We start from the raw sequence: 11,314 nt of genomic DNA, 5'->3' as shown, positions 1-11,314 counted from the left end.
GTACTAACACCTGTACTAACAAGGAGTAACACAAGTACTAACAAGGAGTACTAACTCCTTGGTAGGAATCAATAGAAACTTTTGTAGTAGTAATTCATGCATGTATATGTCTGTGCATTATACGACAGTGTAAGAGAATAATACTAGTAAGCCAGTAACAAATAAGAGAGAGTAATTTTATGTTGAAAAATAAGTAGCTGCCCTGTTACTTGATACATTACTCATAGTGGATTGCACACACATTTCTTTACCCAGTGTCCAACAGGTTCCTATAAAAAAAGAGTGCCTACCTTACTCTTCAACCTTGCAAAAATCCCCAGTGCCTACGGTACTAAAGATCTGGGATAGATCCGAGTAGTTCGCTTTCTATTGACAGCACTGGTAAAGCATTAAGTGCACCTGTGTTTTTCATACTGCTCTGTAGAGGGATTTTTAAAGGACCGACGACATACGTTACCATTGTCCAGATTGGACAACCCAGGCCTGTTAGTTGAAACTGCAGAGCAACTTAACTGTCCCTGGAACAGGCAGTGTGAGAAAGAAAACAAGCTATGCACAAACAAGAAGCCAGGTGCAGAGTAAGTCCTGGGGACCGCGAAATCCACACACTCTCATTGGCACACTCTGATCAGGCGCCTGCAGCATGCTCACCAGGCAGTGACACGGATGCCTGCGTGACCAGAAACTTTTATCCAATCACCTGTGTGTAAAGTCGGGTGAGCGGTCGGTTTAAGTTATAAATATGACCTGTTTGTTTAATAAAGTGAGCACGGCATGTAGCCATATTGGTGTGATTGTCGTGACTTGGCCAACTCTCCATGGGGGACCCTCTTCGTTGCTCAAGTAGATTTTCACGTTTCAATGCATGAACCTTTCTGATTCTAGTATTTTCAAGGACATTGTGACAAATTTGAAGGAATTTCATCACTTCACCTGACATTTCTGTTACATTTATTTCCTGCAAGAAAACCAACAGCAATGTACCAGATTTTTTATCACTCAAATTCACTTTTGTATGAACATATGCATGTTCATGCAAATTACTGAACCATCTTCAGTTTCAGTTTTCCCCAAAAAGTTACTTGAGTCATTTCTCATCAGGAAATAGCATACATTATTTAAACAACTTCACATCAACCAGCCTGGTAGCTGCTGGACAATCACTTTCTGAGTATCTGTCTTCTGCATGGACAACTACTGAATCACAAACTTCCTTTAGAACTTGACTCAGCATAGTTTGCACAGCTTGGCTTAAGAGTTTGTCACGTTGTCTTTGTGAGCAGCTGCGAAATAATCAGTCTGCTTTTCCACAGCTGCAACCATATTTTGAAAGCTGCTACTGAAAACACCACACAACTACAGAATATCTCTCTCTTCTGTAGTAGTTAGTACCATTACCGATTTCTAGCACAGTGAAAAAAGAATAAAAAATTATCACTCAAAACCCTGAATAATCCCAAAGGTTCATTAATGGGTGCCAAACGTCACCCCGATTCTTCCCAAAACTTCTCCATAATTTTTATCTCTTCCAAGTTTTCTTGAACAGTATTTATCGCTCTTCAGAAATACCACCTTGCAGCACTGTCTTATCACCCTCCTCTTCGCTATGTATCTAGAAGAGCTGGAATGCATCAGTGTAACAAAAAAAGATAAAGAGTGCAATTGGATTTGCAAAAGATAATTCTGGTTCTTTTTGTGTCCTGGAACACAGCCCCTGCATAATGAGGCTTAAATGAGGCATAATTGCTCAAGATGTGTGTGCAAGACATCTTTTATTGGTTTCCTATCCCATTCAATCTATCCTTCAAAGCTGCTGTACTTTCCCATGTTTGAGCAACTAGTTTGTTCAGACACAAAAGTCAGATGCTGCTGCTAAAAAAAAATCCAGCATTTTTTCCTTCACGACTCAAAAGGAGTCATTTAGGATGACCTCAATTTTTAGTGTTGTGACCCAAAAAGAGTTGTTTATGTTTAGGACGACCTCCCTCTCCTTGGGACCAACAATCAAGTCCATGATACCCTTGGCCTTAATTAAGGTGAAACATCAACCAACCAGTTTTATGATTTATTAATCATAAAATTAATCACAAAATACAAGGCACGTGGTTAGATACAGTATCTCAATGGCTATTACTTTTAACTGGACAAGCAAGTCCTGTGCCAGATGTTTTTACTTAGATCTGGTCACTATTCAATAAAAAGAAAGAGGAGAGAGGGCGAGAGAAGAAGAGAAAGAAAAAGCAATTTCACCGCCCGTGGATCCAGTGGCATCCCATTGGTCGTCGTCACCCTGGGTGTCTGGGTGGTAGAGGCCCCACCCAAGTTTTGGTCGATTTGGGTTTATGCTCTTGAGAGGATGCCTCCTCACTTACATACAAAACGAGGGTGGATGTGGTCTGTGTCTGCACAGGCTCCATGTGTAAGCAGTGGTTGCAGGGGGTCCTCATCGGTGGTCATGAGGGATAAGTGCCCCCAAAAGCTTTAGGCCACCCCTGCGGTGCGCATCAGCAGTTGCCTTATTTACCACAGAACTTTCTTCCAGGAAGTGCTAGCTACAGCCATTACATCCTGTACCGCCCCTGTGGTTACCAGCTGAGGCAGCAGCAGTTCACTCTGCAGCAACAGCTCATGTCAGTTCCTTTCCAATTTGAGCAGAACACATTTGCACCAGCTCCACTTGAATTTGTGCACTAAGCAACATTTAAGGCAATTATCAATCTATTGGTCCCTTATGCCACTCTGCAACTTAAATACTGGTTGGTGCTGTTTGTCCATTGATTTTGTCCTTCACAGTGGCGATGCACACATAACAGAAAGACAGAAGCAGCAGAAGCAAAATCCAACTACAGCCATGAGCCCACCCTGCAGCTTAAACAAAGTATTTTCATTTTCACTTCCCATTCTAAGTCTTCTTCAGAGGTGGTGGTTCTCATGTAGCAGACAGAAGAGGGGAAAAGGGCACAGTTGATCATTCAGCACACAACAGCAACAGCAATTATTAAAAATATGAATCCTGTAACTAACGTGGTATCTTTGCTAGCCAAGCTCCCCATGCCATGAGTCCCAAATATCTCAAGATTGATTGTAGCCAGGAACCTGGTCCATTAAACCAGCCTTTGTGTTGCATGGCCTGGAAAAGCACTGCTGTTTGGTCTGCTATTTCTTTCATCTTTGCCCCGGCTTCTTTGATTGTGGTTGCATTGTGTATGGTGATGCAACATTCTCCATTGGTGAGGTTTAGCATCCCACTGGCTCCTTTCAGCAACAGCATATCTAGAGCTAGATGATTCTACAGTGTCACCTTCGATGCTTGTTGGACCTGCAGATTCAGTTCTCCAAAAGCATATCGAGTCCAAAACATGTACCTGCCAGGTGAGATTTTCCAAGACAAACTGATGTTGGTTTTGGGTTACATAAGGGGCAAAAATACTTTCTAGCATCAGGGATATAGCCTATCTTCTAGTATAATAATCAGGAATTTGGACTCCCTTTATCACACACTCTGGACAAGTTGGGGGTTACCCGTTTTACCTTCCTGCATGTTCATGGGGAAGAACTTGTAAAATTAAAGATATGATCTGGGCATAATGAAGAGATACCTACCCCACACTTTAAACCAGCGTGATGTTCTAAAGTTAACTACGAATAGAACTTCCCATCAGAGCATCCCCATGCCAGCCCTGAAGGAGCAGGATATACACTAGTTTTGCAATTAGAAAGTTCTTCAAAAGAAGATGCCTAAGTTCGTGGTGTAGAATTTAGAGCTGTTTTCATTACCAGAAAATGGACATAAGGTATACTGTATTGCTTCCGCATTTTCTGTTTGATTAGTAAAGGTCTGGTTACAATTGGGGTCCTTATTTCTCCATCCCTGTGTGAGGTATTCACAGCATGTACACATATCCTGAATTGAAATACTGCGTATAAATGAACCAGATTTCTGGTTGATTTCCTGGTCCTTCTTTGCACATTATTACTTTAGAACAGTTAAAAAAGAGGAATTTTCAGGTTGCTTGGGACGTGGCTCAAGTACAGTATCATTATATGGTACTCCTTTTTCTAAAATGTCCCTGGACCAAGCCCATTAGAATTACTGTGTATCCCAATTCCTGACACCCACATGGCGTGGAAGTTCCATGCACCAAGGCAGATCCCATTGTACAGTGAACTTACTTCATACGAGCTCAAATAAAAGAATGGATTTTCTACAGGACCCTATGGGAAGAGCCTACAACTTACATGGGCTCTAAATGCATTGTTTTCACCCAGGGTTTGGCTAATTTGGCATCTTTCCATCATCCAGCCAGTAAGTTTGCAAGGCGAGTTTGATGGTAGAGACCACAGAGATTCAGCCTCCGTGGTATACATACTGGGTGGTAGTAAGCTGCCCAAGATCCATTTATTAAACAGGGCATATACTCCTGTACTGTGGTGTTCTCATTAAACAACAGATATGAAAAATCTCAGCCCTTCTTCAGAAGATCGAGGTAATGCGATACATAGGCCTTGGTCCAAGGAGTTCCACATTTGGGCAAAACCGTGAATCAGCTCCCATGCAAGATCAGGACCACTACTTTGCAAAGTGATTACATATAAAGTCAATACAAACATGACAAACACTAACTTTTGGGTGACTCATGTTGGCAAACCTTATTTTATAGATCCTAAAATGCTAAAGCAATCGGTAGGGCAATAAGCTTGCAGATAGCTTACTTAGGGCATGAGCATAGATGAATCACAATCTGCCAATGCTTGTCACCCTAGTTACACAACTTGATTACTGCGGGGTCTCCCACACCAGATGTGGTGGGTAAAAGCGCAAAAACAGTAAAACATGTAGAAAATAACTATAGCCAGTAACATTCCCCAAACCACTGGAGATCCTAGTAGGGAAAAATTCATGGCGATGGATCCAGTAAGGGAACATCAGCAGGTGAACACACGGATCTTCATCTAGTTGGGTTTGGGTTTTTTGGGCCAGTCACTCCTGCAATGGAAAAGAAACAAGGTTCGGATCTCATAGTCCGACCACACATTGACATTGCTGACCCAAAAAGGATGATTCATCTGGTATGGATTCAATGATCTTTCCCATGGACATCAGCAGCTACCCTTGTATAAATATTCTTTTGAGCTTTCAGTACTAGAGGTGCTTGTCTCACAGTGGGTAAGCCCACTAGAACTGGTGGCTACTGCTGCCTGATCGGATAGCTCTGGATTTAGGAAAACAACTAAACCATGATTTCAGACTGTCCACTGTATATTCCCCTGTTGTTTGCAGGACAGCTTCAGTCTGAGTTAGTCCAGAAGTTATGCCAACTCCCACCAATACATACTGCTTTCCTTCTGAGAGACAAAAGGGACTGACATAGCCTGCTTGCCCAGTATCCCACAGCCCCTTACTGTCCCTTAAGCATAGGGAACGATCCCTGAGAGGGTTATGTTCCCGACTGTGTACAGCATAGGCCACATGCTGAGATAATGGTGTTACATAGCTCCCTGGTCACAGACCATCCCCTGCTGACTGCCTCTTTCACAAAGGTCTTTACTTCCAGAATGGCCTCATTTAAATATAACCATTCTAACCAATGTTCCCATTTCCCCCCCTCTGCTTCCACCGCTAGTGTGGCTAAACAGGTTAGTGCATCTACTTGATTGTTCAAAAGGTGCGAGGGGTGATCTCCTGTTGGGTGTGCAGCTACCCATCCTGCTACGAAACATCTCTGTTTAGTGATGTTGCGAATTTCTTCCCATTTTTCCTCACTGCCACACCAGTGCTCAATTAACTTCCCATTGGTTTTGTTCCCAAGATGGGAGCCATTCAGAATACATTCCCTGAATACAGCAGATGAATCAGTGTAAATGAACAATGGTTCTTTGCTTTCTGCTTCTCATTTTATCACACTCCAAACTGCTATCAACTCTCCTACCTAAGCACTTCCCTCTCCTTCTGTAGTTAATTAGTTCTTGCACCACCTTCCCCACAAGTCATTTTGGGGAGGCCTCCCCTTTGTTTCAGTCGGGAAGCTTGCAACCAATCTTGTAGCTGAACAGCATAGAGTTTTAAAGCATAAGGAAATCCCCTGATTAGAGGATGAAAGCTCTTGGGGTCTTCCACACACTGCACAGGAGAGGGCTGCTGCAGAAGCAGCAGTCATGCACCAATTGGGAGGCAAAGAGCTTCCTACACACATGCCAAAACGGGGCCTGCCATGGGTGTTTTAATAAAAAAAAAAAAGGGTCCCCTCTCTCCACTGGGTATAACCCTCCTGCCCAATATGCTATCCTCTCGGTCAAGGACAATGGTTCCCTGTTATCTTCTGCAGTTCAGAAGACTCTGGGTCCCCAGTACCCTTTAGTCTCATCTTTGCTCAGCAGAATACAATCCCATCCTGTGAGGGCGACACTCCACACATACCCAGTTTCGGTTTCTTGGGACCCCCAGGAGTATTTTTCCTGTATTTTAGCCAATTCTGTAGGGGAACAGGGGATAGTGCACATGGTATGTTGCTAAGCATCCCCCTGACCATTATCAATGGTTTCAGTTTTAATCAAGGGCCTCATTACCACCTCCCCATGCCCACGATAAAAGAGGTTCCTGCTATCCTCTAACTCTTTAATTGGATATACAGGGTTTAGATCAGATGTCTGTTTTTCTGGCTGGTTTCACCAAACTGGAGATTCCTAGTTCACTCTCTAGGCCTGAGGACAGACCTATCCTACTGTCAGACTCCTGCCCATTTTCTTCCAACTCAAGACCATAGGATTCTCTCTGTCTAGGGAGTCTGATCAGGTTGTGTGAAGCCACTTGAGTATTGTTACGTTCAGTGGCGAGTTGACTTTTCAGGTTTCCTATCTGCTCTTGTAAGGAGTTATTTGTCCCTTTAGCTACTTGCTTTTCCTTCCGAGCAGCAATTAACACAGCCCCTGTAACAGCACAAACTGTTGCTTTTCCTTTCCCCATCTGCAGTTTTTGTTCCTTTGCCAAAGAGGGATCCTATCCACCACTGCCTGCAAGTCATGCCAATTGTTTTGGGCCTACGCCATGCCAGGAAGAGAGCATTTGGCTTTATAGCACTTCAGTTTTTCAAGGAGGGGATTATCCTCCATTGCTGGATCCCCAAATTGATCCCGACAACAGCCATCACACAATGCAAAAGGAGTACTCCAAAGTATTCTGCCTACTGTGGGTTTACATATCCAGTGCGAATCTTTACAAGATCCTCTGCCCCTTCTCCTGTCAGGCACTTCCTAAGGAAAGGGCCATGTTAAGGGCCCTAGTCCCTTCTGGTTTGTTCAGTCTTGCAAGGGCATCCTGTCCAAGATGCCAACTTTTAATGTCACTACCTGAAAGGAGTTATTTAGGATGACCACAAATGAAAATACCTGTTTAAGCTACAGGGTGGGCTCATGGCTGTAATTGCATTTTGCTTCTGCTTCTTCTGTCTTTCTTACCATCTGCTACGTATGCACCACCTCCGTGAAGGACAAATCAATGGGTGGACAGCACCAACCAAGGTTTAAGGCAATTACCAAGTTTCTTACAGTACTGCACAAAGTATTTAACAATACTCAAGAGAAACACCACTCCTTAGCATGTGCTGTAACATTGTGACTTTTTCTAATCAGTCACTTCTTCAGTTTGACTTGAGACTTGAGTTTGCACTCTGAATTTCACCTTTGAGTTAGTGTCTATAAATTTAGAGTTGGCTGTCTAATAGCTTACTCAGTGTGATTTACATCCCCCCAAATGCAGGTAAGTTATCATAATAATTTCTCAGTGCTGGATCATTCTTACATCACATATCACATTCCAGTATTACCCAAGAAGTTCCTGGCTTCAAAGACTTGGATACTTGTCATGCCCTTGGGTATGTAGGTTACACAAACCACAGTTTCAGCACCGAATAAATCTTTGATAATACATGCTATTTTTATTAATGTCTTGTTTGTACCACTGAATTTCATGCTGACTTCCACTACTCAACTTTTCAGCAGTGTTGACTTTTCCAAGACTTTACAATGAAACAGCACTTTGCACATAAGATTCTAGGCTTTTGCGTTTCATCAATCTTCAAACATTTTCAGTCCTTCCATTCTGAACTGCTCCACAGTATCACCCCAAAAACCAAACATGCAAAAGCACAGACTCTTCTTGGACACACTGGCAGCCATGCATTGCTTTTAATAAGCCACTCACGCCAAACATTAGGGTTTCCACTTTGCTTTTCTTGATGAGAACGTAGTCATCAGGCTGATCTCAATCTCAATGTTGCAATTTTGATTTCTGCTCTAAAATTCCTTCTGCCAAATTTATTTTTCAACAGAAGGTCTGCTTCATTATAAAATAATGCTGAAGGACACAGCTGCACAAGAAGTTATCACTCACCTCATGAAGGAAGCTTCAGGACAGCTAGGCAATCAGTACTTTACAACTTTCTCTTACACACCTTTCTCATGCTCAGAGGCTTTCACCACACAGGACAGTCTCTGTGAGCTCCTTGACTTCCAGAAAAGCACACTAGAACTCTGTAAGAAGTGTTCATAGCATTAAGCATTCTGGTAGGAACAGACGCCACAATCCCCAAGGTAAGAGCCACTGCTGCTAGCAACATTCCAGTACACTTTCCACTTTCAAAAGTACATCTTTTGATGTAAAAGGAAAGACTGTTCTATGTACATCAAAAGAGTAGAATACACCATTATGCAATACTGAATAATCCCACAGAGAGATTCTCTTTATAACTTTCTGACACGAGACATAAATAACAAAAAGGCAAATGCACAAAGGCAAAACACATTTCTTCCCCATTAAATAAGATTTTTATGTAAATATCTTGAAGAAGATACTTTCTGTAGCTGAGTATTCTGAAACTGTAGATAACTTTCACAACTAGAAAACAAGAGGACACTGCAGGAGTCTGAAATGTTATGTACTAATTACTTGCAGCACAGGCTTAAGAAGTTATCATGATGGACAGGACAGCTAAACACCACTAAAAGTGGCCATTATGATTTTAGCTTTTCCTTTTTAAGTAACTGCCAGATTCTTAAAAGACTGAAGCACAGAATCTACGTATCTGCTCAACCATACTATTGTCTTTAAAATGCAAGTCCATTCCAGGCGTGCAACAACCCAGTCTTACATACTGAGACCAGATACTGTTTTATTACAGAGATGCACAAGTCTGGATGCTAGCAAATAAAGCTAGCATACTACAGTAAAAAGTTAAAAACATTATATACAAAATCTTACTGCACTTTCCCTGCCCGGAGGGCAGGTCCACATAGATGACTGGCTACACATTTGCATATCCATTACCTAACTTATTTTACTACCACGCATGCTCTCTAAGGAAGGGTCTTTTAGTGGGCCTGGGTCTTTCCTTTAGGGGATGTGATTTTTACTATTATAATGAGGATAGTTCACTTCCAGGGCAAGGCTAAAGACCGTAAGAGCTAGATGATCAGTTTAACAGAAACAAGGTAGTCTAAGCGTGCATGGCTTACATCACGAAGATAGGACACTCTTCCTCTTGTCTCTACCAAGGCTGACTCCCTTGATTAGAAGTCCCTTAATTTGTCACTTTTGACAACTCTAGAAGGTCAGCCTGACCTGAACTCTGTGCCCATATAGTTAACCACTAAATATGAGTTCAAGAACTCATGAATTTTAGACAACAATGCATGTTCTACAGATTTTTTTGTTGTCCTTGCAAAAACAGGGAGGAGAAAGGTAAATAACCAGCTCCTTCAATAGTCTGAGCAAGAATTCCTGTTTGCCTTCTTTGACACCACATTCATTCTGGCCAGGAATGAATGGGCAACACAAAGGCAAAAATTTAAGTATTAGAACATACAATTTCTGTAAAATTGAAGTAACAGCATATGAAAAAGTTCGATTAATCAACAGGCAAACACTTTAAAATTCCCATGTAAATTATGTTTTATACATGATAAACACTTAACCAGAAAAGCCAAGCACACCATGCTCTTGGGACATCTTGTGGTCATGCTGGTGCTTGTTTAGGCCATCGACAGACTTCCACTGCTTTCATCTGAAAGAAAAGGGAAAACCACTTCTTCACTTGGTTGTGCACAAACAGTACAACGAGCCTAACAAGAAATGCTTGAAATAACTGCCCGATTTCAAAGAACACATAGCAGGCTCGGCCCTATCATCCCTATGAGCACACTTTAATATCAAGGGCTAGTCTCTTAAATGAGTTCCAGTGGCCTGCTACAGCAACCTGGAATTATCTCAGAAAGCTGGGCACAGGTGACTGTACAACAGCCCCACTCACCTTTTCCACACTACTGAGAAAGTATTCCTTTCGGGTTGTCTTTCTACTGGGAGGGATATGGCGCATCTAAGGCTACGATGGCAAAAAGCCTGCCCAAACGAGTTGAACGTAAAGCAACTATATAAAAAATCAAAAAGCTCGCTCGTCTAGGAGTTTTTTTTCAGCGAGTTCTCCCAATCAGCGGTGAGAAGGCTGCACAGAGACTTTCAGAACCACAAGCTCCAGCGGACGAAGAGCCAGCTATTCGCTCGGTGCCTGGTTTCACGGAGACAAGATGCCGACAGGGCAAAGAAAGGCTGTCCGTGTGCTGAAGCGGCACGGCTGCCCAACCACCGGCCAACCAGCGCTCCCGGCCCCAAGGCCTCCCAGGTCCCGTGCCCGCTGCGGGGACAGCAGCACAGGCTTTCGGGGACGGTGCTCCAGGGCCCGCCGCCGGCCCCCTCCCATTAGCGGCTCAGCCCGCCGCGCACCCCCGCGGCAGCCCGGCCTACCTCTCCAGCCAGCACCCTGACCCGGCCGCCCAGCCAGGCATTCAGGGACGCTGAGGCGCCTCAGGTTCCTTCCCCGCGCCCCGGCGGACAAGCCCCCGCCTGGCAGCGGGCGCACATGCTGGCTGCTACTGCTGCTGGCTGCTACTGCTGCTGGTTGCCCGGCCCGGCCCCGCCGCCGCCCCGCGCCCCCTCGGCCACCCGACCGCCCCGCGCACGCCGCAGGCCAGGCCGCGCCCCCGCCGCTCCCAGCGTGCCTCAAGAGGGCTGAGCCAATATTCCCGCGGGGCGGGGGGGGAGGGGCCATGCGCCAGCCGCTCCTGCAGCGCAAGGGCCGCGTACCGGGTCCTCCCCAGAGGCGAGGCTGCGGCAGGCGGGGCCTCGGGCAGGCGAACCCGCCGGGAACGGGGCGGCGGGACCCGAGACACGCCCTCCCATAGCCACCTGCGCGAGCGCGCGGTGCAGGCAGCCCGGCGAGAAGGGGCGGGGCGCCCCAGCCACCCGCGCATGCGCAGCGCGACG

General features: G+C 44.6%; 1 long non-coding RNA gene and 1 other non-coding gene across 2 annotated transcripts; both read right to left on the bottom strand.

Annotated features, from left to right (window-relative positions):
- Positions 1-1,785: 1,785 nt before the first annotated feature.
- Positions 1,786-10,925, bottom strand: LOC106631335 (uncharacterized). The gene is made up of 4 exons (XR_001334966.3): positions 10,305-10,925; positions 9,970-10,058; positions 8,390-8,529; positions 1,786-4,987 (listed from the first exon to the last, which is right to left on the bottom strand). It is a non-coding gene; the product is annotated as an uncharacterized LOC106631335 (long non-coding RNA).
- LOC114016501 (small nucleolar RNA SNORA13) lies at positions 9,706-9,837 on the bottom strand. Its single transcript, XR_003560969.1, has one exon. It is a non-coding gene; the product is annotated as a small nucleolar RNA SNORA13 (small nucleolar RNA).
- Positions 10,926-11,314: the final 389 nt, after the last annotated feature.

Source organism: Falco cherrug, chromosome Z, assembly GCF_023634085.1.
Source record: "Falco cherrug isolate bFalChe1 chromosome Z, bFalChe1.pri, whole genome shotgun sequence".
NCBI lineage: Eukaryota > Metazoa > Chordata > Aves > Falconiformes > Falconidae > Falco > Falco cherrug.
The sequence above is the reverse complement of the archived record's forward strand: the minus strand, read 5'-3'. Positions and strand labels throughout refer to the sequence as shown.